At 49.2% G+C, this 26,719-nt stretch overlaps 1 protein-coding gene across 1 annotated transcript in view; it reads left to right on the top strand.

The window, feature by feature from the left end:
* Positions 1-12,149: 12,149 nt before the first annotated feature.
* LOC107224420 (nucleolysin TIAR) overlaps positions 12,150-26,719 on the top strand; it is a 310,510-nt gene continuing 295,940 nt past the window's right edge. The window contains exon 1 of the mRNA XM_046744107.1: positions 12,150-12,239. The gene's annotated coding sequence lies outside the window, so the exon portion shown is untranslated. The remainder of the gene's footprint in view (positions 12,240-26,719) is intronic.

Here is a 26,719-nt window from a genome sequence, read left to right as displayed (position 1 = left end):
CGGCGTTCTTGTCAGCTTGGAACGAGCCGCGAGTATGAGGGATACGGAAGGATCGCTCGCGATTAGTCAATTTCCTCTAACGCCTGGAAAAGCGTACAACTTTATACGTTTGTATATTTTGAGCTTTGATTTTCGAACAGCGAGCCGGCCCGCCGCGGTTTCCGCACCGCTCTTCCGATTCCTCGGTTTCGCCTCAGCTCGGTTTCCGGGTTATCCTGACCGCAGCACACGCCGGTCTTGTATTCAGGCATCAGGTATTTATGAACCGCGGTTCGTCGCTCTGCACCGAGTCTATTACCGGCGAACCTTGCTCTCCGAAGCTCGTTTTCTAAGCTCTAAGACCTGAGCTGTGATATCGGAAAAATCTCCAACATCTTGAGTATATTTTGCTTACATTATGCCACTTGCAAGCTTTTAATATCGAATAGAGTTTGCGGATCGATTTTATTCAGAAGTGTTTAAAGATTGTGAGACTCGGGGCGAGATCGGAAAAACCCTTTCAAGAATTCTCATCATTCCGTGAAAAACAGAAAGCCTCGACAGATACTTCTTTCCTCGGAATCATGACATATGTATTTACTTAGGGGGCCAAACACCCCCGAGCAGCATAAGCGGTCGTTTCGGCGTCAATCAGCTCGCCGGTATTATTTTATACGCTTTCGACGCATCGTGCGCCAAAGTTATTATCCTCAGCAGACGTTGCAGCTCGGGGCGAAAGGGGAAGGGAGAAAGAATACACAGTACGGGGTACGTTTTGAATTATCAGCGCAGCCCCCAGGGCAGAGAAGAAAGTGGCCCGCAACTCGGAGAGCCGAGGCACAGAGAGCGCTTTGAGACTCAGGTTACCGAGTTAAGACGAGAACCGGCGCTTCACAAGGGTATCAAACTCGGCAGGTACGCTGCTGGCACGCAGGCGAGTGCAGCTGCAGGAATGAAAGCTCCAGACAATCGCCCAACTGTATTCCCGTCGTTTGATGCCCGCTCGCTTTGTACCGCAGTATACATCGGTTGTAGTCCAGAGGCGGTCTCTCTGCATCGCAAATCATCAAGAAATGCAAATTTATCAAATGAAACGAACAGCATAAAGTAAGCTTGAAGCCGCAAAGTGCTAACTTCAAGAAACTGTGCAACGTACAGAAGTAATATACGTAGTAATTTCTTATTGAACAAAAGTTTCAAACACACAGTTTCATTCGGTTCAGTTTCATGGGTGATTTAATCAAAACTAGAATCTTGCTGAAAATATTCACCCGTACGAAATCCGCTAAATTGTCCTAAAAAAACAAAAACCTCGCCCCTATCTTGGTCTCTCAAAAATCCCCTAAATCTGGATGAAATCGTGAAACCGGGACTACCGGGTGCTGTTCCCGGCGAAGAAGCATTAGTTTACAATTCCAGGGTAGAGGCGGGGGTGCTAAGGCTTTTGATACGGCGACACGGCCCGGCCGCAATGCGAAACGGCGCAACAGTCTCGGGGTTTGCGGAGAAGGGGGTGGATGAGGGAGGGGGACGAGGAGGGGAGGGAAGGGCGGTAAATTCGTAAGCTCGCAGGAAAACTTTGGCAAAGAAAAATTATGAATATTTTAGCGAGCGAGCGAGCGAGTCGAGTCGAGTCGAGTCGGGTCGGGTCGGTGGAAGGAAGGAGCCTCGCGAATAATTAGCGCTCAAATTCAAATTTTGGATATTATAAAAAAGTTTTTTTTAAGAGACGAGAGGAGAGCCTTCCCTCCTCTTACCCCCATCCCACCCTCCTCAACCACCCGAAACGTTCATCGAGGTTTGTATTGTTCGCTCCTTCTTACAAAAGCGAACTTTCTCTGTTATTACTTCGAAACTTGTTACAGCCTCGTTTCGGATGCCAGAGTATAATCCTTCGCGCTGCGGGGGTTCCACCCGCTCGGCGATGTTCATTTCGATGTTAAATTCTTTGTCCACTGTTTCTTTTTTTTTTTTTCTTTCTTTCGTTTTCACCTCACTTCCGCACTCCGTACTCCAACTGTGCAACACGGTGAACGACTCGCCTCAAGGAGATCTCAATTTCCCGATAACCTTTTTCTTCTTCTTCTTCTTCTTCTTCCGACGTCTAGGAACAGCTTTTCGCTATTGCCGCATCGGCACGCGCCGTATGCGTTTTACGGGCGAATTCAGCACTTTTGCATATTGGAGCCCTACACGGTGATTCTGGGCGCCACCCGCTTTCACCGCTCAACCGCTCCCGATCTCTCAATTCGTTCTTTCTTCGGCTGCGCAATCACTCGCGGAATCAAAAAGCGAAAATACTTCCCTCTGTTGTTTTCCCTCATCGGCAGCTATAACAGATTTAATGGCCGATGCAACAGACACAAGAATCCGGAGCAATGTATACAGTGGTCCTTGCCAAGCCGCGTTTCTTTTATACTGTGCTCCATTAACATAATATTATCCACAAGTTATTCTTAAGATTGTACAGACCTAAACTAAGTTATCGTCAAACCTGGGAGTCTTACGCTATGACTGTTATCTTGGGTTTGCCATTAGCCATTCTAGACGTTAACCAGATCGACTTTTAAGATCTTTTAAGAGTTCGACTGGCGATGCAGGACTCGTGGGAACGTGATGGTCGCGAAAAAGAAATTCGAGATTTTACATTCATTGAACTTTTTGTCTATGAACGGTCTTGGCGGGCAGGAAAGGGGAATTGCAAATCCAAACTAGACGCCCCGAACATACAGTCTTGCGAATCGGCCGTGATCTTGAAGGAGGTGTTGAAGCACATCGCAACAGAGTGCCGGTGTGTAGTTAGTTCTTTATTCCAACAGAAATGGTAATATCCGTTATCCGTTGGGAGCACACCGACGTATTCGTCATGTACTTGCTGCCGATAGAGACTGCGAAAGGGAGAGAGAGAGAGAGAGAGAGAGAGAGCGAAGGAGAGAGAAGGAGGGAGGGAGTAATACTCCATGGCACGTGGGTGGCTCTACGTTGTTCCGGGTATTCCTACGTCCCGGTCGACGAGACACAATGGGCATTGTGTTCCCGCCACGCGCAGCAACCGACCTCGACGTCGTCGCCCTGGAGGTCCGCCTCCTCCGTAGGTACGCATTGTCTGCAAGTGCCGGGACCCCGTGTTTCCCGATCCCCAGGGACGCGCTGCCCACTCCCGAATCGAAGGTTCAAAGTTGACTTCTCAGCCTGACCTGCACTCTTCAGTTGACACCGATCGTCGACCCGGAAGAACCTGCGCGTTCCATCGATTACTGCACAGGGCAAGGTCGTCGTCGTAGTAAGACCGGCGCGATGGTTTTTAGAGAAAACCAAGACTATCGCAGTGGCACTGCCAATGCACACAGCCAATGGCTGCGTCGCTCTTCACGGCGTGCTACTTCATCTAGCCCTCGATTTTCAACTATTTTCTCATTTCAACGAGGAAACGCATCGCCGAGTTGCGGTTCCAGTCTGATAAACTACCGATTCGGGTCTTTCTTGTGCGGCTGGAATGATCTGATCCGTATTGCTGATTTTGTTGATCGTACGATTCTAATGCCTAGAGAAAAACGGAGATGAAACGACCAGCTTCGTACGAATCCCTCATAGTGTTGCACTTGCTTTCTACGTTTATACACACAGAGTGTTCCAGTGGTACGGTACGAATTGCGGATGAACAAATGAATGCAACATTGCCTGATCGTTGAAGGAAACGCAGGCGGGGTAACGTTGAGGAAGAAAAAGTAGATTTTTCGGAACAGAGATCATGGATACAACGCTGTTGTTCAATATATGGACAATATATAATTGTTCAGCGTGCGGGTAATTTTGGGATATTGAACATAATATATTCGAAGAGAAAGTGAATCTGTTCGAGTTTTCATTCTCAATATTGAAAACGCTATTTTCATTCACCGTTAATCGATCATTTTAATGTTTCATCTATCACAGAATAAATTGATTTGTGATTAGATATATACGTACATTAAAAAAGTTACGTTTTTTACCGTTTATACACACATGAGTGAGAGCCTTGTCTCTATAATCTTGAGATAATTGACACTCTGAGATTCCGATAACGTATCTTCAAATCTGAATTATGATTGCGCGCGTGCAGTCAACGCGTGAAGCTAATCGTATCTTGTTGATTATGGAAATTGTTCGAGTGGCGATGCATGATTCGTCTTTACTTCAATTCGATACAGCCAAACGACGAATAATGAAGAAGAAACGAACAAAGCAGGTACTCAAAAATTTCAGAAGAAGGTAAATGAACGTGAAATAGTCTTGCTCGTCAGTTCGAAACAAGGAAAGAGTTTCCCGAAAGAGGTTGAATAACGAGTCTCGCGTTGTCCGAGGTAAAATTAATTATTGAAACTTTTTCTTCCCTGGAACTCGGGCACTACGTTGTGGCAGCGTTAGCTCGCTTTCGCGTTCGTGCACAAGCTGCCGCTAAGATATACTACCCACCCCGACCCCCACCCCGACCCCCACCCCCACCTCCACCCCCATCCCCACGCCCTGCCCACGTCCCCCTCGCTCCAACAACAACGCGTGCTTCGTACCCTCTTATATGTTTGTACCTACCCCGGGTTCGTTCGTGTTTGGCATAGAGCTTTCCACCCCCGGTACTCTACGTCTATTCTACAACAAACATATTCTTTACTTGGCAAACGGTTTTTCACAGTTCTTCTTCTTTTCAGAAACGATAAGACGAGATTATACCTGCATTCACAGAGGCGCTTTTATTCGCGCTACTAATTCGATTTGTTTTCAAGTGTGCATTCAGGGTACAAGTGTACCTATAGTAACAAATGTGGTTTGAGTAAATTGAATGTAACAGTCGCGTGATGCGTTTGACAGTGCAGGGCAGACTGTAATAGGTAAGTACAGTTGATATACGTACTGCAGGAAGGCTAATGATTGGCTGTCAGAAAATATCGCAGGATGACGGAGGTCGAGGGGATGGGAGGACGGAAAACATTGCGGAGTAGAAAACCGATCGAAACAATTAAAATCGCATCAACGTGACGAGGAGGTGGAGGAGGAGGAAGAGGGTGAGGAGGGGAAGATACTCGCGAAATTTAAAAGTGAAATACGCCAAAGTACGGCGGAGTGGCGATTCGAGGGTGGAGGGCAACAACACCCTACACCCTTAACAGGCCGAGTCAAGTGTGAGACGTGAATTAAAGTGAAAGAGCTGGAATTCGGTGTAGGTACCTACTATTCGGTGGGTTGCCGATGGAGAAAGTGACTCCCGCCAACAAAAAGACAGGCATCAGCTCAGGAAGAGGGGGAGAATCGGAAGAATAAGAAGAATAAGAAGAAGGATGGTAAGAGGGGCAATGTTGGGTGATAGGCCGACGCGACGGGGTGTCTTTCAAGTCGTTGAGATCTCGTTTGATCGTGCAGCATTTACCTCTCTCGACTGTGAAAGCGCGGCGTTGGCGACTCTTTTTGGGAGGACGGATATTAAGAGGGCGCAATACTCGGTGTATCCGGGGTTCGTCGTTTCGTCTCGTCGAGGGGCGGATCTCTCATTCAAGTTCGTTCGCCTATTTCTTTAGGCGTACATAGAGAGCTTTGCGTCGCCTATACGACGGCCGCGTCTCTCTTTTCGGATTTTTTTTTTCCGGGCATTTAATCCGGCTTACACAGTGCCATCGACTCGGCCGCGACCGAGTTAGGACGTCTTTTCAACGCCCGAATAAAAGCTCACCGAGAGAGAGAGAGAGAGGGAGAGAGAGGGAGAAAGAGAGGGGGAGAGAGAGAGAAGCGATTTTTCCGCTCTCACTGAGCAGGTGCGTGAGCGAAAAAACGTCAACGGGATGTAGGAATAAACACGTCAACCGGAATAACAAGCTCGCAGCGACCGGTAACGATCATCTCGTTATCTGCGCTAGCTGAAGGCTGCAAGCTCTGCGTTTCATCTAATCTCGAGCTTGCGTCGAAACCTAGTCACTCTATCTCGGCGTGACGTTCGGAAGTGAATGTAGTTGCACCGACGGTTGATCGAGTAAACAAGCTTTTCCGGTTTATCAAAGCAAACAAATGAATCGAGACCGAGTGGCGCGATATCGCGTCGCATCGGGAATCGCTTCAATTTTTATTTATTCACTTTTCCGAATTCAATTAACTCTCCGGAGCGGAAAGGTAACACGGGGAAATTTTACATGGAGTTTCACGCGCGCAGAGAAAATGTTTTCGGTCAAACGGAACATTTATAATCCGTAAAACTTGGGCAAGTTCGGCCTCAGAGTTGAACGATCCGGGGCGTTAAAGTTTTACGGTCTTGGGCCCGAAACGCCTGCCGCGCTTCGCGACGTCGCGTCGTTTCGTCCATCTCGGTTGGACGAGGGCGTGCATTACATCTGCCTGCCAGTCTTTAAGAGCACCTTTAGGGAGCTGCCCTGCCGAGTGCCGTACCGCCACACCGAGGCGCTCGTAAATTAATTTCGCATTTCGCGTTTTCTTTTTTTTTTTTTCTTTTCACCCTGCTTAACCTGAAACACACTTTCGAGCTTTATTTCCGGACGATGCGACGCGGTCCTGAACAGCAACAGAGAAATGCTTTCTCTCAGAAGATTGCGAAACGAACAAGCGGGGAAATTGACTGAACTTATCGCTACCGTCGTTATTTTTGGAAATAAGAATTTTTTACAAATAAACTTTTATCGATGCAAAAGCTCGTGTACAGACTGGCCGATTTTGCTCCGAATCTAATGATTGAGCGAAGCCGAACCAGAGTTAAAATTATATCTGAATCTTTTGTGTTAGATGAAACAATTTGTATGCCATCAAATAGTTCGGCAGCAGATGAGTTGCTTTGTTTTCAAACCCAATCAGTTTCAAGTTAGAACGAAAGGTATTGATTTAGAACAGTACGATCAAAATCCTTTCATTGCTTCTCGCGATGTCATTGGATAAAAAATTTATTAGATAGGTAGACGCCTGTGTGAAAATGTACGAGTGTAATTTGTTAGAGATCGGAACGTGGACGTTAAGTGAAAGTTCAACTTTCCCGCTTCTTTAAGTATACATGAAATAGAGAGGCGGTAAGATACAAAAAGAAATTGAAGACGTGGAACAAACGTGATCATTAAATGTGAAATGCTGACTTCGTTCCGCAACAAAATCTACGGTGCAATCAACTCATCACAGTTTGGTAATCATTTCGGAATTTTCCTTTTCAAAACTGTCTATTATGATTAAAATTCAAACGGTTGAAGTCCTTCGGCCAAAAGATGTTTAACCAGACGCTTTTCCCGGTATTTAATTGATTTTTCCCCGCCCCAACAGCGGCTTCTCACCTCTATTGAACTCAAACTCACCCGGTTAAGGTATCCGTATAATTAGGAGAACGCGTGCTGGTGTTGAAAAGCGTGCGAGGTTCAGACCGAGTGCGAAGGTCCTCGAGGTAAAGGAGGCACGACCCACATTTCCGACTTTCGGCTGCTGATTTTCCGCCCCAAGACGATTGAAACGTTGCCTGGGAGTCGAAGGGTCGTAGAGGTTTAGTGAAATATTTACGGGAACCCGCAAGTGGCGTCGTGGCGGTCAAAACGTACATCCGTGTCACGTCGGCTGACCTTTCAAGGAGAGAATTTGAATTGGGATCAGAAATTGACATTGCTCCGTATAAATTGTCGCAACGTTGACCGTGATGATTATTTTCACCTTACAAAATTTTACTCCTTGTACCACACGCTGGTAACACGGGATATGGTTACCACCAGCTGACTCGCTAGCTGGGTAAACAAGCGTAATTTATGTACTCGAAGATAACGGTGAGATATAAATGAGATTTTAAGTACCTTATACCTCAGCCGCGTGGATTTTTTCGTTTTAAAAATCGCCGTTCCCCAGCTCTCAGCGACTCGCGTTGTGCCGGTACGCCACGCCAGCCATAAATCTTATCCATAAATTCAAAGATCCCGATGCATTCGACTATTTAATGGGCTCGACTCTCGTCGGATCGAGCGTTCCGTTTTCACCCCCGCCCGCATCGAGGGCTGACGGGATATCGGAAGGCTGGTCTGTTTGTGCTTGACACGATACACACACACCCTCGATCGGAAGTTGACACGCTGACAGTCCCGACCCGTTTCACCGGCGCGGATCAATTTAGTGAAAGCATTTATAGGATTCAATACAGCCGGCTATCTATCGCGGGTTTTATGCCGTACCACTCGGGGTGTCGTTTGAATTAATTATCAACCGCTAGCGTTTGCCGCCCCCGCCTAGACGAAGGAAGGAAGTCACCCACACCCCGTATATTCATCGTACACACAAGTGTTCTCTATTCAATTCGAGACCCATGGGTATACAAGCCAAAATTAATTGACGCTGTTTATAGCTCGGAAGCTGCAACAGACTGGTTCTCAATGCTTACATGGATATCAGTTTTTCATTCAATACTAAACACTGTTTATAAAACAGCCCATCAAACAATTTCTGGTCTTTCATCCCTTCGTCAATTCAATCCGTTCAAATTGCGCAACGATTTTCTACACACAGTTCAGAAGACGCTGAATGCGACACTTTAAATCGATCAGGATCCAGAGTTTATTGAAGCTAAAATCAAAGTGGGTATAATAAAATGAAGCACGGAAGATAAGTATTACACGGTGAGTATGACGAACAAATATCCCGTGGTTAAAATCGACAACATTGTGACGTGAGTTGAGGATTAGTGAACGGCGAGCGGCGTATTCGGCGTAAGGCGATTAATCATAAGACGACGGTGCAAGTCTGGGTCGAACCGCGGGTGTTGCGGTCACTGGTTGGAACAGGGTCGTATAAGTCTGAAGTCAGAAGTTCCGAGTAGTCGCTAGTTTTAGTTCGAGTCGCGGTATAAGGGGTCGCGGGTCGTGAGACCGGAGGGCGAGAGCTGCAAGCAGCGACTCAAGTGTGCCGTCTGCAGTTGAATAGAGAGGTAATGAATCCTGGCGGACACCGCGGACACCGGACACCGGACACGGAAGAGGCGAGACCCACCGGAGTTTGGCCTATTTATGCCTCGTAGCGCCGTTCGCACGCTGCGACGTCGTCCCTGGACGGCGATGAAAAAGAAGCACAAGTGAAATGCAGAGACGGGGGGAGGAAAAAACGGAAAATCAAAAACGCGAGGTGGAAAAAACGGCCAAATAAATCTTACCCCCGTGTATAAACCTGCGGCAACGATCGCCGACCGGACTCGGACATAAGGGGCGCGAAACGGCGGATGGGGAAAGGGTGGGCATAGACGTACCTACGTGGGGCCGCCGGCCGTCATAAGCCGGACAACCGGAAGAAAAACTGCTAAACGAAAACGCCGCGTTGAAAATCACCTCGAGAGATCTAATGGCGGATCGTAGGGCCGGCGGGGGGGGGGGAGGGGATGAGGGAAAATAATGGATTTCACGCAGTAAAGATCGCACCCCGAGATCAGGGCTACGACGGATCGCCGCCTTGCTCTTGGCCTTCTTCTCAGATATTGCTACCCAATATCCATCCGCTAGCCTAACGGACGGTATAATTTCGATCTGTCCCGTCATTTCACGCGTATCGAGTGGACTGTAATCGGATACAAAAGTCGCCTGGAAAGTAATCATCTTTGTAACTAAATTATAGGGTTAATTATGTTTAAATTGATCGGCGACCATGGATCGACGGCTGAGTTGACGGGATTCCGTGGGGTTGATGAAAATCGGGCGAAAAATCTGTATCCCAGTTCTTTCGAAAATCGATATCCACAAACTTCTCCCTGTCCAGCTGATAGCGAATTCACCACAACCCACCCCTACCTCTTCAACCCTTCCGCCGAACATTGTTGTAGTTTGAAATTCGGAGGGATAGGGGTCACGGGGTTCGCGTCGTATCGACGACGAGGAGGGAGGGTGGCACGGTCCGATTCCGCACTCGCAGCCGCATCGAACCGTCCCTGTTCCAGGGTCCGGAGACTGCGGAGGGAACACCAGCGGACGTTGTAATTAGGGAGGACACATCACGCTCCAGGGACACAGCAGCCGGCTGCCCCGGGGACGTCGGTACTTCATTTCGGCTGATTATGCCCGGTTCCCGTTGGTGCAACGGGGTTCCGGGAGGTACCTGCGAGGTGCAGCGATCCTGGGTCTGCCGGACAAACGGGGGCGACGGTCGATGCTCAATTGAGCGTTGGTCCGCCGGCAGCATCGCCGTTCGGAGAACGGGGGTGAAATCACCCCTTAATGGACCCTCTAATGGACCGGTCCGCTAATCTTTGCGTCCCGTCGCCCCCCAGATCGATTCTTTTTCGCCCGACGCGATGCGGCGCGACGCCGGACTCGGAACTTTCACGACGGCCGGACCGTGACGCTCGAATCGATCAATTAAGGATCCGCAACGGGGTTCGCGTCGTCACGCCGCTTACTCGCGTCCCTTTATTCGTTATCGCTGTGAAGAAAGTTGATGCTCTTGAAATTATTATCCAGTTCCACCCTGCGAGTCAAGGTGGGCCGGATGCAGAGCGGTCAAAGTTCGACGGAACCGAAGACTTGGAAGTAGAAGAAGGGTGGTCAAAGGCTTGGGACTCTGAGACAGTCGAAATTTCTGTTACAAAGCGATCGTCAAAATCCTAAGCGCTGCTTTTGTTCCATTGAAAATTTTTCCATAACGCTGCTCAATTCGTGAAAATAGTTACGCATAGGATTAAAAGGATATTGAAATTTCAAATAACGGAGGCAAAGTGGCGACATATTTTAAAAAAAAATTTCACCCGATATTGGAAAATATATAATCCCCGATGTATTTGAGGTTCAAACTCATCTTTTTATACGTGACAATAATAAATTGTTCCGAAAAAATATTACGCCGCAAATTTTTTTCGTTTCAGATTATTGAATTACTGCAAAAATAAACGTTAATCAAATAGAGTTGGTCAGCCGCGCATGAGTGAAAAATGAATCTCAAACGCACATATCGAAACCGGGCAAGCTTTTTAACCCGTTTAGAGCTGCCGGTGTAAACACAAAATTTCAATTTTCAGCTTCAGCTGCAACATTTCGGATCCCGATCGAATATCCAACGACCTGATCCACTGCGAAGGGTCAGATTTTGTACGTAACATATAATTGTATGTATACACGAAAACGGGAAAGCACGCGGCCGCACGCAGTTCTCGAACGCCAACTGCGGATGGCAGAGGGCAGAGGGGAGCCAATTACTACAGGGCACAATTAACGCGTTCTCTAATTGCTAATTAAAGTTACAATAAGTAATTAGTGACCTGCGTCGGTATACCCGTTTCGATACTTATCTCTCTCGTACATACGTATTTGTCAGAGGTTTCCCCCCTTCCCATCATTCGAAACTTTTTTTCATCCAACTGTAAACTCCAACGCGGCATTTGCACCACAAGTATGCACGAGTATGAGCAGCAAAGAGATGCCCGGTCCGTTTTGTACCGGACGTCTATGCGGTTTGGCTCTGTTTGACGCTGACTAATCGGATTATCCACCCAATTCCAGTATCCAAAATCTGATAGGCCCTCGAACAAATAGCACGGAGCAATGTATGCCGAAGTGGTTCACATGCCACGGCTTACCGAAAAACGGTAGCGGAATGATCGTTCAGGTAGAAGAGATATTCATTCACCTCTCGCAGGTCTTGAATATCAATCGAACGCCTTTTCTGGTTGGCTTCCAAATATCCAGATATGTAGGTGCACGGCATCGACCAACGATAGTTGATCAGTTCGCTGGCTATTTCAATATCTGCTCGAGATGCATTCGAGCTTGCGTAGATATTCGGAACGTCGACACCCGAAGTGGAGGGGGACGATTTCTGAGGGTGGAAAAGGAAGGTGGATGGTTTACTCGCTGGCTGCGGGGATGTGTTACGGTTATTGTATCAGGGTGGATATTTCGCTCCTCGAATCACGACGTGTATCGCCGTTGCAAGGAGAAAATATTCTCACGGTTATGTTACGGCTCTCGATGGTTTTTCTACCACGTCGCTGCACTCAGCCACTATCCTACCAAAGCCGTGCATTACCGTACTTCCGCATGCGGCAGGTATGGTAACGTGAGTGGAAGATGATTGGTTGTTCGCGTCATGTGCCATGGTAACGGGCTTCCCGGCTTTCTAGATTTTCCTCCGTCTTATCCTTCGCCCGAGGATGCGAATGCTCGCTCACCTGACTCTCATCCTCTCTGTTTCAGCCCGGCAACGACCCCTACGCCTTTGTCGAGTTTGCTGACCACCTCGGAGCGGCCGCAGCTCTCGCCGCCCTCAACCAGCGGCTCTTCTTGGACAAGGTGAGTGTGCTCAGTTTCTCCGTTGAGGTGGTTTATCCGCTCTCGAAATAAGGAAGATTTCGTCAGACCGAGGAACGTCGGCGAAACCGGCAGGAAATATAATCCGGAAGACAAGGGCTGATCCTGAATTGAAAAATTCAAGTCGGATGTCCGGGCGGCTTCGCGAAAGATCGATGATCGAATTGGCACGGGCGGTGAGCCGCGGAGTCGGGAATTTGCCTTGTTGGGATATAGAGTTTCGCCCACCGAGTAGAAGTTTATTCAGCAACAGCGGTCAAAGTTTAGGACCAGCAGCCGGTTGCCAGGCGACAGGTGAGGAGTAACGTTCTCGCTCAAACGGGCAATGCCGCAGGAATATGTCATTCCCGGTTTCGCGGGATGCAGTTGGAATCCCAAGCCAAGAGGAGGAACACGAGCGTCTGCGCCGCAGGGTCTGACTCGAACCCCCGCAATCCCCACCTGGCCTCGTGTCGGACCTGAGCCGAGTAGTTTCAGCCCCGGTAATGCAGATTCATACGCCGAGAAGTTTTGACGGTTCTAAATGGGAGTGCCAAGGATTCTCTTGTTGATAATTGATGCAGAAGCAAGCGGGTGCTCGGTGGATTCGAGCTTTTCAGGTATCGTTAGACCCCGTAGCGAGGATCCCCAGGTGAATGCGATTCGCTTACCGTAGGTATCGTTGAGGCTAATGAATTTGATTAGCTCGTGACACTCGTCGATCGATCGAAGCATCAATGGGGTGTACGATAACGGGGTCCGGGGGGGAGGGGGTGGGGGGCGACAAGCGTGCACGGACCTAATACGACGATCAATGCTCGGCTGGCTGGCGGGTGTAAGGTTGCTCTGTTTCCAGGACGCTCTCTGGCTCTCCTGCGGGGTATTTCCGTGAGAATATGCGAGGATGCGAATGCGATTGGAAGCGAAAAGCTTAGCCAATGGAACGCGGTGCAATTTCAAGTAACGACCGGGAATATAGCCCCGACCAAAGGGATTGGGCCCGGGTGGTAGGAGCGGTAAGTACACTCGCCTCGGCCTTCGCGCCTGTGTGACGCTCCAGACTTCACCCACACGTTCCACCGTCTCTACCCGTACGCAACGTGGACTGTTGTATCGCGTTAAACTTGGAGGTTAATTCCCCTCGTTACAGAGGTTCCCGTAGCCACTTTTGAACGTGGACGACCGTGTTAGTCGACCGCGAGACTGCATTGCGGAACTTAGAAGTCTAGGCTAGGCTCAAGAGACTCCTTAGCCTCGCCAGGCCGCGGCGAACGGCCACTGCAGCCGCAAATTACTGCCATGCCTACGTGTATTATCCTCGATTCTTCCCTCCGGAGGGATCGAAAAGCTCTACAGGGTATATCGCGCCAATCGCAATCGATGGTTCTGCTGGATGTTGGACAAACAGAATCCAGCGCGGGTTGCGCAAGACCAAAGCCGATTTCGCGGGGCTGGGGGTGGAAGGAAAAGGGGCCGCAGGGCTTTCCGCAAATCGCAGATGTAGATAATTTCACGGTGTTGCCTCGCATTAACGTGAGATCAAGTCTGCTCCGACGACACCGTGTGTAGTACGTACCGCCTTCCACGTGCCGCTGCATCGAGACGACGAAGAATACCCGCGGTATCGTGCAGGGACGCAGTGGGACGGGGAGAGGTCTACACGGTGCAATTACTGTATCCGTTTGTAATTCAGCTGCACCGGGGACCGAGGCATAATACCGTACTAATCGTAATCCGTGATTAGAAGTGGGCGGGTAGGGGGACGTTTCGCCCCGCTTCTCGTTGATAGAGATTGAATTCCCCCTTTGGCCTCTTCCGTCTCCTCGCCACCCCGACATTTTGACCCTCGCTCATTTCTGCAACACGGTGTAAGGTAACCGTCGGATTTCTCGCCGTACCTTCTCAGATTGTTTTCCTCTTTTTCCCTCCTCGTCTCATCTATACAGACACACAGCTGCTCCGCGTTCTGAGCCTTCCTTTTCGCCTTCATTCCGCCGCGAATCGGTCCGGTCCTTCTTTCTCCGCCCGTCTGTGCAGCGGCTTTGCTTTCCTTTTTCTCTGTTTCCTCAACGGGTCGGATCTGGTTCCCCGATTTGCCGAGAGGAAATCATTAACAACCTCCTTTCAATTCGCGCCCTCCCTTCAAAGAACCTCACGGTGAAACGTTCCGTTTCGTTTCGTTTCGTTCCGTTCAGTTCAGTTTCGCAGTAACGGGCTGCCGTCTACCTTTCACCCTGCCACATCGCCAGGTATTACCAACCACGGCCGCATCGAAGTGTAGGTACACCGACCCGCCCTCCACATGTACATGCACATCTAAAACCGCCACCCGATGTAGCTTTTACTCACTAAGTCGCCGCCCGCGTCTTTCGGAAATTCAATCGTCGATCCGGGGCCTCAGATATCTGGTTATACGCGACTATGAAGGGTCGTTCCGTTCATCGTCACAACCAAGGTTCGCTCGATGGCAGATGTGAGACTGGGTCAGACAAATTTTCGAGTTGTGGATATTTCGAGTCCATTAATTTATTTCGCTCACGTCTTCGACCGATCGTTGATTAATCAAGGAGTAGAGCGTCCGCAGCCGGTAAAACGAGAGGATTTCGAAATAGTGGAGCGATTCCAGGGCACGAAGGAATAGGTGTGTTGGCGTGAAATGAAGAGACGCGCGGGAGGGTTGTTCGAGATTAAAATTTCCATCGACGTCTGTGCAGGTGGAAAGATCCGCTAGCCGAGGTGAGGCGAGACGGCATGCTCGTGATTAATACCAGGGAAGCGACGAGTGACGGTTGGAGGGGTGTGGAGGGATGATTGTGGGCAGAAGAACGGCTGCTGCTCAAGGGTTGAGTCCCTGGGGAAATCTGGAGGCAGTGGGCCACGCGGGATAAACCGCGGGGCCGGCCAAAGTAGCTTGTCAATAACTTAAATCTCAATTCTAAGTTCCGTCCCAAATGGTTTTGACGACTCCTCGTCCCCGTTATCCATTTCCATTCTCTCACCCCGGCCGTCAACGATCCTCTCGGCCCCCTTCGTCTTGGGGGCAAATAGTTCACTCGGTGCACCGGGTCTCGTTGTGTCGGTCGGCAAGAGTCAGCCCGAGTCCCATGAGACGCCCGCCCTGGGCCTACTGGGGGCTTCCCTCGCAGGGTCGACTAGGGCCCCAGCTGATAAGACAAAAGTTGTTGCTCGACTTCGATAGTTATGACCGAGCAGCACGCAACCGAGTCCCTTCGTAAATACTGGATTATACCTTCCGAACTGGTGAGAAAACCATCAGCCACTCGGTCAGCTCGCAACGAGAGTGATTGCCAATCGCCTTCGCAACGGCTTAGCTAAGCCCAACGCATGTCTCCGGCTCGTAACGAACCCGGCAATTCGTGCAAATCAGTCTCGAGTAAGTGACATCGCGCACGGTGCGGTAATCGTGGCGAAGAACGCTTTCCGGAATTGCGTTCGAGCGTTACTGGAACCGCTGCAATTGCCCGTGTCTCTGACGGTGATGAGAAATGGTGGAAACGACTTTGCCTCAAAGAAATTGCGTTGGTTTCACCAAAAAGTGTCGTGTGTTCCAGCTTTATCTTTCATCAACAGCGTCAAAGTAAGCGATTCACGGGGCTTTCATTTCTCTCTTCACTTTGGCACGTGTCCTTTCTGATTTAGCGCTGTCACTTAGGCCAGTGATCGTTTCCCCAGGCGAAAGATTATATCACCTGAAAGATGAGTGACAGAGTATACATTGAGCAACTCTATCCCTTGCCGTTCAAAATGTAATTTTCGATTGATACGAGAGGTTTTCTTTTCCGCATGATTTGATATCCAGGCGATATCGGCTGTCATTGACGCACACAAACTCGCTGCGGCATAATCACGAGCATCCGATGGAACCCAAGATGAAAACAAACGTTCCGGTACACGGGAGATAAAAGTAATCCAAAAAACGGCCCAGCGCGTATAATCGTCACAGCTCGGCGCAGATACGCCGCGATGAGAATCGCAATTCGCACCGTCACAACGGGTGTTTTAATTCGACGATCTCTCTTCGCTCGCGTTCGGTATCCCAAATCGCAAGCTCATATTTTCCAGGAAAACGGTGCCTGTGGTGATAATAAGCGAGGGATGCGACGTAGAATGACGGATACACAGTCGTTTAGATTTTTTATTTCGTCATTTTCACTCTTCACTTTATGTATCAGCGTCGAGTTCGTGCGCGGCTATATCGACGGGCTACGCAAGCTTCGCCGTTCGTTCATTTTTTCTCCACCAAAAATTCCCTTCTTCCTCAAATTTTCTCCTGCACCCCCGTTCAAACTCGTCGTCAGGCTCACTTTTCTTTGCTTTTCTTTTATTTTCGTGCTACTCCCGGAGTCGGTAATTCTTCGAGCTGTGCGGATACGTCTGCGGCAATACAGTACCAGCAATCAGGAGAAGGGAAAGGAAGGCGACGCGGGGTTGCCGGGGCGATTGGTTCAAGGTTAATAGTATTTACCCGGGCTGTTTGATCGACCTCAGCGACCCTCCGGCCGTGCGTTTTCACCGCTTTGCCCGCGCGGCCTCCACGCAACGGAATCTTCTCGTAGCTATCGCGGTTCCGGAGATTAATAACCGATAATATGCATTGTCCAGAGCTATCCAGCTCTGTCTTTACACTGACCGTACACCAGGGACCGCTCGCGTGCGACCCTGCGGCAAATCCTCACCCTCGTATAGCCCCGGATTAAATATCGGCTGCGATTCTGATTTATAGTAATTGCCAAAACGGATAGGTCGACCTCGTCTACCTGATCGGGAAATTTTCTATTTTGGGACAAGTGATAGCCGATGCATATTATTTGCGGGGAGAGGGCGAACAAAAAACAAAGGATCAAAGTTCGATTACTCCAATTCAATTTTTTTTTTCTTTGTTCTTTTTTCATGTCCGAGGATACGCTCTTGCGACAAAATTTGACCGCGTAACTTTAGTTTCGCTTTTTGAATTTATAACTTTTTAATTCTTTGACCGATCCGTGCCCGGCGGTCAGGCTGACATTGGTGAAATTTTTATGAGAAAATGTTTTGCACATCAACCCCTGAGTCTATGAAGAAAGTTTTCCAAGAATAGGTGTTACGGCAAACTTTGCTCTCTTCTCTTGAAGACCGTCGTTCGTTTGACACGTGTCTGAACGGCGTTGAATTTGCAGCGGTACCTGTCTCGTCAAGGGATGAAGTCGAAGAAGAAAATGAAGATAAATAAATTGCGGCAAAGATTCGTCGCGACGAAGATGATCGTGCGATATTTCAGTTTCCCCGAGTCTCGTCAGGACGGCCTGCAGCCTCAGCCGACAAAGCGTTCCAATTTCGAGCGAAAATTAATAGAGCAATTACCCCTGAGAAATTGGGGGGACCGGTACATGAAGAGCACCGGCGTACAAAGGGATTCTCCGCTACACAACACACGTGCGCTCTTCATGCGCCGTTTATAAACCGGGGTCACCGCCAGGCTCGTACATGGTGGGTAAAATTTTCCTTTTAAAATAATTACACGCTGCAGAACGGAACCAGCGGCCGTTGTCACAGAGGTTGTTGCGTACGCCGCGTAATCAATTACATTGTTAATTGCCGCTAATTAGGGATAAATAACGAGAGAGATCGCGGAGGTCAGGGGTGATTTAGCAGTGGCCGGGTAACAGCCGGTCGACGATTATTATTTGTCGTTTTGGTCCATCTGATCACGGGGGAAAAAAGATTCGGGGAAAAGAAGGAGACGAAGAAGTATCGGAAGAAGCGGACGAGGAATGGGGAAAAAGAGAAGAGGATGGAGAGGAGTGAGGAAAAATATCGATAGGAGAATGATGAAGGCGGAAACAACGGGAGGAAATAAAGCAACGAACAACGGGGAATAAGGAAGGTGGACGTTACGACGGCGCCGCAGGGCCAATAGTCCCCAATCACGGGCAATCAGGGGCCAATCAGAACCAATCTGTCGATCTTTGACTGGGGCGATAGCCGCGTGATCCGAGTTCCCTTTGACCTCTACACGCTTTCCCGAGGAGGAGGAGGAGGAGGAAAGAAGAATTTGCCAGAGGGCGAGGAGGCGCGAGGGAAAGTTAATGAAACGCGTCGCTGACGAATAGAACAACTAATTGTATCCGAGAGAAATTAATAAAAACGTCTTACGCCGTGGCGCTCGATCAGCGGGAGGGACTCTCGCTTCCCGTCCAGGGTTAAAGGTGCGGGGCATATCTCGTTTGGCAGCACCTGCGTGCCACCCTCGTTTACGCCGTTACCGTAATCACCCGTCAAACTCGTTCCCGCACTATTAGCACTCCGGTATCTTGAAGAACCTGCAGCGACTGCCTCTAGCCTGATGGCGCGATGCCTACGCGTGCAGCGAGGGGTAAAGTTCATCGGGTTTATGGGAAATTCTGTTATAAACCTTGTGGATAGATTGCTTTCCACGTACATCGGTTGCGTAGTGCGACTGCGGTGCGAAAGCTGCGGAACTTTTGTCGAACGTACGTGCCAAGTTATTTCGCGTTTGTGCGAACAACGTACCGATATGAAGATAATACAAACTGTAACGATAGTTTCGGTTAATTTTTTGTATTGTCGATATAGGTAATCGATTTTAAGACGCAATGTGTGGTAAAATTTTTCGAGAGGACGCGATGCTTTGTTTAAAATACTAAAATTAATCGAGTACCTAATTGCTCGGATATTGAAAAAAATACATTCGAATAAAATTTATTTACTTGTATGCACAGGGAACTTCGATACTGATTTAGCGAACGTAACGAAGTAACACTTATTTTATGACATTTTAAATTCATTCGTACAGTTCACTAATTGTAAGTTTATACGGTCGTTAAAGTGCGGTCAAATTTGCCAAATCATCGGAGTCACCAATTGGTCACCGCGATAAAATAATATTTAACATCTTCGATTCGCAAAAAATTTCGCTTGGGTAAAAATATAGATGGAAAAAAAAAGTTTGCGGGATCGACAAAAATTTAGTAGTGTTAATACAGTGAGACAGCGTTTACTGAGTTGTATACAATCACAAAATTTACTTATAACTGGATAAAAATTTTTGTTCATCAAAATTAAACATTTCTTTATATCGGTGTGTCAAATGCGGATCAAACTGATCCAGATTCAGCGCAGTGCATGGATGGATGACAAAGCGAGGGAAAGATAACTCGGAGACAACGATCTAGCGCCTGATTTTACAACGTGCAGCTTGTTCGCGTCCTCGCGTCATTTTCCAGTGTTTGCCCGAATCTTGAGAAAATAAAATACCGCAGTCGATCACAGCGTGGTTATACAGAGTGAAAAATGCGCGGTCTGAACGGCCTGATAAAACAAGCCGGTCCACGAGGGGCGGAGCTCAATTGCCGCGGGGGTTCAATTGTGAGCCCCCATCAGCCGGATCCCACGGAGTCGGAGGAGCGCGAGTCTAGCCTTCGGGGAAGTTTCAACCCGCCTATATAGACGTACACACACCGGGTATCCGACTTCTCGTTTCCCCCCCGGTTTCGCGGTAATCGATCAATTGAAAATCGCTCAAACGACAATCGATTTAAAATCAATTGGAGCAGCGGCGGTGGCGGCGGTGTAAAACTAACTGGATACGTATTTCTCCCCGACTCCGTCGGGTGGGGGTGAAAGGCGGGTTGAATTCGTCGCGGTTCTCGCTCTGCGCCCCGCGGCATGAACAGTCCTTTGTCTTCGGGCGGCACAGCGGGGGGTTGAATTTTGGTTACAGTTCATCCCCGACTTTTTCTCCCGCGCCATTTTCTTCTCTATTTAATTCCAGGGTCCATCCCCCGAAAGTCGAGATCCGTTTTTTATTCGTTCCTTCGTCCATCTTTCATCCCCGCTGAGGCTGACCAAAGATCGTCCCGGATCGCGGCACGTCGTAAAGCTTGCCGGCTCGGCTCATTCCGTAATTGAATATCCAGTTCGCACTTTCTCCTCTCAGCCATGGCACGAGAGTTTCCGCCACGGATGAAACCCCTTCCTGTGACCGAGGCTGTCACATGCCATGCACAGTTCAGAGGATCGGCATCAGCGGTTACCCGCACGTCAACGCGGCATCGCTTGCGGCCACTGTTTGTCCGTCTGGTTTCACTCTCCGGCAGCATTTCTGACTGCTCCTTTATTTATTGCATCCTCTATTTCCGCCCACTGTGCTCTACCTGCCGTTTTATCCTCACCGCCGCCCACCATCTTGTTCTCTCAGTCCCCCTGCCGCCGGTGTAACGAAATAAAAAGTAACGTATAACCAAGATCCACCCGCTATCTCGCGTGACGGTGTGTTTACTTTTTCTTCTGCCTTCTGTTATACAAGGTGGCAATTCCTTCCTGAGATTTCGCCGTACGAAAATGCCTTTGGATTGAAATCGTAGGAGGGTTGAATATCAATTTGTTTTTCTACTGGGAATGAAATCGAGGACCAAAGAAAAGAGAACTAAACGAGAGTATGAAGGGAGGAGAGGAGACGAGAGGAGAAAAGAAAAAACATCGCGAATCGAGAAACGGGGGTTGTAACATGGCGCAAAAAGCCGGACCTCAAGCCAATGAGGCGGAACAATTAATTGATCCGCATCCCATAATAGCCCGTAGGTAAGGATCCTTCGACGATCAAGGTTCGTTCCCCGCGTCCTTTGTCAGTCCGCTGAGAAAAGTGCCGAGGCCGAGGGTGGAAGCGGAGCAAAGGCATCGACAAAGGACAAAGAGAGCCGGCCGGCCGGCGGCGCTAATTTGTTCAGTCGGCGCTTGCGAAGTAGGAGACAGAAACGCGATCCTAATCCTGGATAAACACCCTCTCGTTATTCCTCCGTCCCCGCGGGATGTGGCTCGCCCGGAATTGCGTCGCGACGCGCTGCGTCCTCTTCGCGCGCGTGCCGAAAAGTTCTCACCGATCTTTTGGTTTCGGGGGTGAAAATCGTTCTCCGGGGTGTTTGTTTTTCACTGCGGAGAAAGTCTCGGAGCTTCGGTACATCTTGTATTATACCTACCCAGGTTCGGAGGAATGGCAGCCCCGGGGCTTCGGGGCCTCTGCCTTTGCCGCTGCTGCAGCAGCGAGCGGGTTAGGCGACTGTACGTTTACTCGGAAACTTAGAGCGTCTAAATATCCGAGGGCGATACCATGGCGGAGGACGCGCGCCATCTGCGCCCTCGAGCCGCGTCTCTCCTTCTCCTCCGCAGGTTTCTTCTCTTCGCTCCCTCTCTTGCTCTCTCTCTCGCTCTTCCGGCGCGGGCGTCGGGATGCCCCGGCGCCTCGTCCCCGGCTGGTTAACGCCGCAACTGATCCGGACACTAAATAACGAAGGAGCTTGCGAAAGATTTAGTCGGCAGGGTCTCGATCGAGTGAATTGATAGTTAATTACTGCGACTTGGTGCTTGGGGATCCCGGAAACTGGGAAAAAGGGAACGCGGAGGGAGGTCACCGGCCCTGGACCATATAATGGATGGGACGTTGCCGCGAATAATTCAGGGCGTTTGCCGCACCCGTTCGCCGCACGGATTTTCATGTCCCCAAAACGGGATGGAAAACCAAAGGGGACTCAACCGGTGAGCTCCGACACCCAACATCGCCAGGGATCGTTGTTCGTCTCGCTACGGACGACTTCTTTCTCTCTTCGAAACCCCCGTCGGATTTCACTCCGAAATATAGACTCGATACCACAGCCGTAAATGCACCTCAGATTACGCCGGAGCTTCCGGTTTGAAGTGTGGGGGTAGACGGTAGAAGAAATACGAGTCGACGAAGAAGGGATAGCTTCTGGTTTCCGTTTACAAGTACCGAAATTTAGTTCATAATTAGACACATCGAACTGTCCTTTGTTTTTGAAGCTGAACAATTAACTAGAAATGAAAGTGAGTTTACCTATCGATTGGAACAAGACTTTCACAAAGCCCCAAATTCAAATTCAAATCGACGTTCAAGTTAAATCTAAAGGTAGCAAGGTCGAAATCAGATCCACAAACGAACACCGATCGCAGTGACGAGTCTCTGGAAACTTTGGCAATTTACACGCCATTTGTTTCCCCAACGTAACGATTGCGTGAAATAATCCTGACAGAGAGAGGGTGAGAGAGTGACGGAGAGAAGATGTACGCGACACGGTTGAAACACTAGCTGCATAAAGTATGAGAGGTGCAGCAAAGTCTGAGTAGACGTCCGGCGATAGCGGCAAGGGAGATGAATAGAAGTATAGTAAGAGAGTGGGAGTTTTTCCGTCGTTCATCACACGGGGGTCATTCGAGTTGCACAACTACAATTAATTTTCTTTTAATACTCGTGATTAATGGCTCGTTCGTTCGTCGAGGTTCAGGCGTCGGGTAGACACAAGGCTGGTTGTACTATTGTTTAAAAATTTGTTGAGCGTATACATGTATCGGGCTCTTCGTCGGGCATCTTCGAGACGATCAATCGTCGGGCCGGGTTCAGAGTCAAGTAGATTCTTTTTCTTATTTTTATTTCGTCAAAAAATTTCCTCTCTTTCGCCATATCGTGGAACGATCCTCCCCCCTCCCCCCACCAACCTTCCGACTCCTCCTGCGATCGCATCACTTTACACCATTTGTTTCGCTCACCGTTTCTCCGGCTTTGTTGTTTATTCTTCCATCTCCCCCGCATCCGACACACCGGCACGGCAGCATTAAGCGTTCGCGTTACAACCAGGATGGGTATATGGATCTGGCCGTCGAGCTTCACGTACGCGTTAAGCAGCGCCGCTTGAATATTCTCTCAGAGTATCTCCGAGGAGCCGTTCGCCGCTCCTCTTCGTTCCTTATTCAGAGTACACCTACATATTTCATTCATTCATGTATATATATTCAGTCGCCCCCTCGCGCAAGACCGGCGTTACCGTCTCTCTCGGCGCCCTGGGGCCGTTCTTTCACCCTCTTTCCACCCCCTCCTCGTCCTCATCGTCTTCTTCCACAGGGCACACTGGAAAAATCTCGATGATTTGTGCGTCTTATCTGCATTTTAATTACTTTGAATAATTTTCTGAATAATCATTGTTCTAGCGGAGAGCGCGAGCGACTCGTTCGCGAGAATCCTGCGGCTCTGCGGCACCCGGACTTTTCCATCGTCTGTGAATTTTCGGTGAAATTATTGGCTCGATGATACGTGATTAACGCGATCGGTTTCGGGTAAATACACTCGTCTGTGCCTTGCTTGTAATAACGGAAGGCCGAGGCTACGGGGAAAGAGTGACTGGGCGTAATTCGAGGAGTCAAAAGGGTGCTGGAGCCGATTTCTGGCCGATACACGGGCGGGTAGGTGTGCGTACAAACGATTCCTCGTCGTAGTAAATCTCGGCATTTATCAAAGTCTCGAACGAGTCAAAACTAGATCGCTCAAGCTGACGTCGACGCGAACGGCGGGCTAACGGAGAGAAAGAGAGACGCGGCGCGTGCAGGACCAACACGGAGAGTTATTTTTCTTTCAGGATGAGAGGCGAAGGGTTGCTCGCCGCCTACTGCTGCAGGGTTCGTTCGAACGGAAAGAAGGGTGCAGCCGCTTATTAAAAACCCTTTGGTTTCACGGCTTTCCAGCTATTCGCTTCCCCCTCCGTCCTCCAGCTAAGGCCGCGATCTACAATAGAGGTCATTAAGATTCTGCACGTTATAAATGGCGCGAAACGGATATTATATTCGCATCACCACCGACGCCGGGGAAAAATCCAGCACCATCCCCCGCCCCTGCCGCCTCCCGCTCCCGACATCTGTCGGCTACTTCGCTAACTATTCTCGACCCGCAGGTCAATAATTACCTGCCTCCAAGTGAGACTGTTTCAGTGCTCTGCCCTGATTTTTTTCAGCCCAAGGGTAACCGAGAATTCGGAGAACGGGCGAAAAGCGATGAGCGCGGATGGGCCGAGTTGAGTGCATCTTGGAAACGACGCATGGCGGTCTTTTTCCAAAATTTCAGCAGGCTCTTTTGCTCATTCTCCAAAACGAGGTTCAAGTTTTGACGAAAATTCTTGCCAAGGTAGAAACGTTTCGACTCAGCGAATATTTCAACAAATTTACAGCCGCTTTGCCAACTCTCCAGGGTAAAAATATTGGGTTAAAAGATTTCGTTCAAGTCTGTACTTTCTGAAACGGCATACGTATGTTGGGCTTGGGTGAATATATAAATTGCACCGCAGCTAGCTGCTCAAGGCGCTAATCTTCACTTTGCACGCGATGTTCATACGTGTAGGTACAAGTATAAAACGATTTCGCCGTTGCTGGGAATCCACTGCGGGATTCTCGAGACTCTTTGTGGTGTAAATTTGGCGGTAGGTACTCACGATTCTCGAAACGATATGAGCGAGTGTGAAAAGTAATGGGAGAATTTTTAATCTTCCGATAAACTTGTCGATGAAACACTTGCGGTCTATCGTGCCTGTAAAATTAAAGATGAAAAGAAAAAGAGAAAAAGGGGGAAAAATCACATCAACGCTTATAACGCGTCCACCTAAAGGGATTACCTACTAATTCACCGCCAGCGATAACGAGCAAGTTGTTCGAAGTGGATGAATTCCGGTTTAGAGCGATAAGTATTAAACAAATCTGGCTTACGGAAGGCTTACGAGAAAGGTAATGCTCGAAAGAGAGAGAAAAAGTAACCGGGTTTCGAGCATCCTCGGGCAAGTTAATCCACTTTTGTTTGAAACGGAATCCTTTGTGTGTAAGTCCTGACGATAACTGCCTGCTGGTTTAAGCCCTCATTGTTTGTCGGATGACAAGCATCGATTGTGTAACAGCGGTATAACGTGAACGACGGTGGAAAGCACGCGGTTCGTAATGATCCGGGACCGAGATGATGAAACTCGACGAATAACCAGACACGCCGATTCCATAATCCGATACCATAAGTACCAATTCCCTCCACTCTTTGATCTCAACCCTAAAATCTCCGAGTCAGCCTCCTTCTCTCTGTTCAAGACATCTCGGCGAAATTTGAACCGTTCATAAATAGTCGGATAGAGGAGGAGGAGGAGGAGGAGGAGGAGGAGGAGGCTGCGGGTCAGATTCATCCTCGATTCTCCCCGCGTCCCCTGATTAAAATAAGTTTTTCTTTCCATTCTCCTCAACTATTGTCCCGCAGACTGGTCGAAAGTCGAGCGTAAGACACGGCGAAGATAGAGATTCGATTAAAAGACGTGCGGAGCAGCGAGGCAAGAGTCTGGCTGGCTGGTTTGGTATGCCGGACCTGAGTCGAGTCGGACATAGTTGGACAGAGTTGTACCGCCGAGTTGCTCGGCGAAGTTCACCGGTGCCGTTTGGGGGAGGGCGATTCGGGGGTTGGACCGCAGCCTAATTTCAGACGCTGGAACGAAAGAAATGTTTGCCGAAATCAAGCAATCAAGCCCGAAAACGGGGCCGTATTATTCCTGGCAGGCGTGTTTCCCCTCAACCCTAAACCCTCATCCCTCATCCCTGATCCCTCATCCCTGATGCCTCGGACCGCGCGCAGCTTGCAGAGTTTAAGGATATAACAGCCGGGCACCGGGTTTCTCGTTAGGGATGCAACGTCGCCTCGTTCGGCCGAAGATGCGGCGCTGAATTTCTTCCATTTTATTCCTCCCGCTGCAGGGTAATTAATATTTATGCCGCGACCCGCGGCATGCAAACGTCGCCGAATGGGACCGGAGAAGGTACGTGCCGAGTGTGTTTTGCACTCCGGGACTCGGCGACACGTGTGCTTTCTGCCTCCTCCCTCCCTCCGTCCCTTACCCACCTCTTTGCTCTTCTCCGGGGCAGCTGTTTCCGCATCCGCGAGCTACAGTCGCGCGATTTGCCTGGCCTGCGGGCTTCGTAAAAGGCTTCAGAAAGGAAACCCCCACGTAGCTCTCGCCCGGTTTTTCTCTCCGATGCACGAGAGTGCAGAACGTTTACGCGACTTCCGTACTTTGCTCGTGAACCTCGTACGTATGGGACCGGAGGATCCGTAAACGGGATGGGGCCGTAAATAGTTGAGCTGTGACACGGGCAGTATTAAAACTCCTCTCGTATCCTTGGGATGTCACGCTGGCCCCTGGCATCCTGCATTAGGATCTGGAAATTTATGCTACGCTTATCTTCATCCCCGATGCGCGGTCCCTGAAAAATCATCTCGCTACGGGGTCGTAGATTTTTATAATATTTTCAGAGATAGATCATTCGAAAAACGTTGCCGAGAAATTCATCTTTTCGTTACAGATGTAAACGCCTCGTTTGACATCGAGTAATAACGACAATAATAATAACATTAATATCAATACCGATGCGCCGTTGCTCGGGATTACGGGACAAATGGCATCGAAGCACTCGAAAAGCATTAACAATGTGTTCCTGAGAAAACTGTGATACGGACAGATTGGCGATACGTACGTGGATTCATAAAAATACAAGCTAGTTTTCTCGGTACGAATTGAAACAAACGGAGCAGCTCGGGTGCCGAGGAGAAGTTTTAATGAAAACAGGAGCCTGTAAGTAATTTGTAAGTCTGACCGCGAGGGTTG

The sequence above is a fragment of the Neodiprion lecontei genome, chromosome 6, assembly GCF_021901455.1.
Source record: "Neodiprion lecontei isolate iyNeoLeco1 chromosome 6, iyNeoLeco1.1, whole genome shotgun sequence".
NCBI classification, from domain to species: Eukaryota; Metazoa; Arthropoda; class Insecta; order Hymenoptera; family Diprionidae; genus Neodiprion; species Neodiprion lecontei.
Note: the sequence above shows the minus strand (reverse complement) of the source record. Positions and strands in the feature narration are given on the sequence as shown.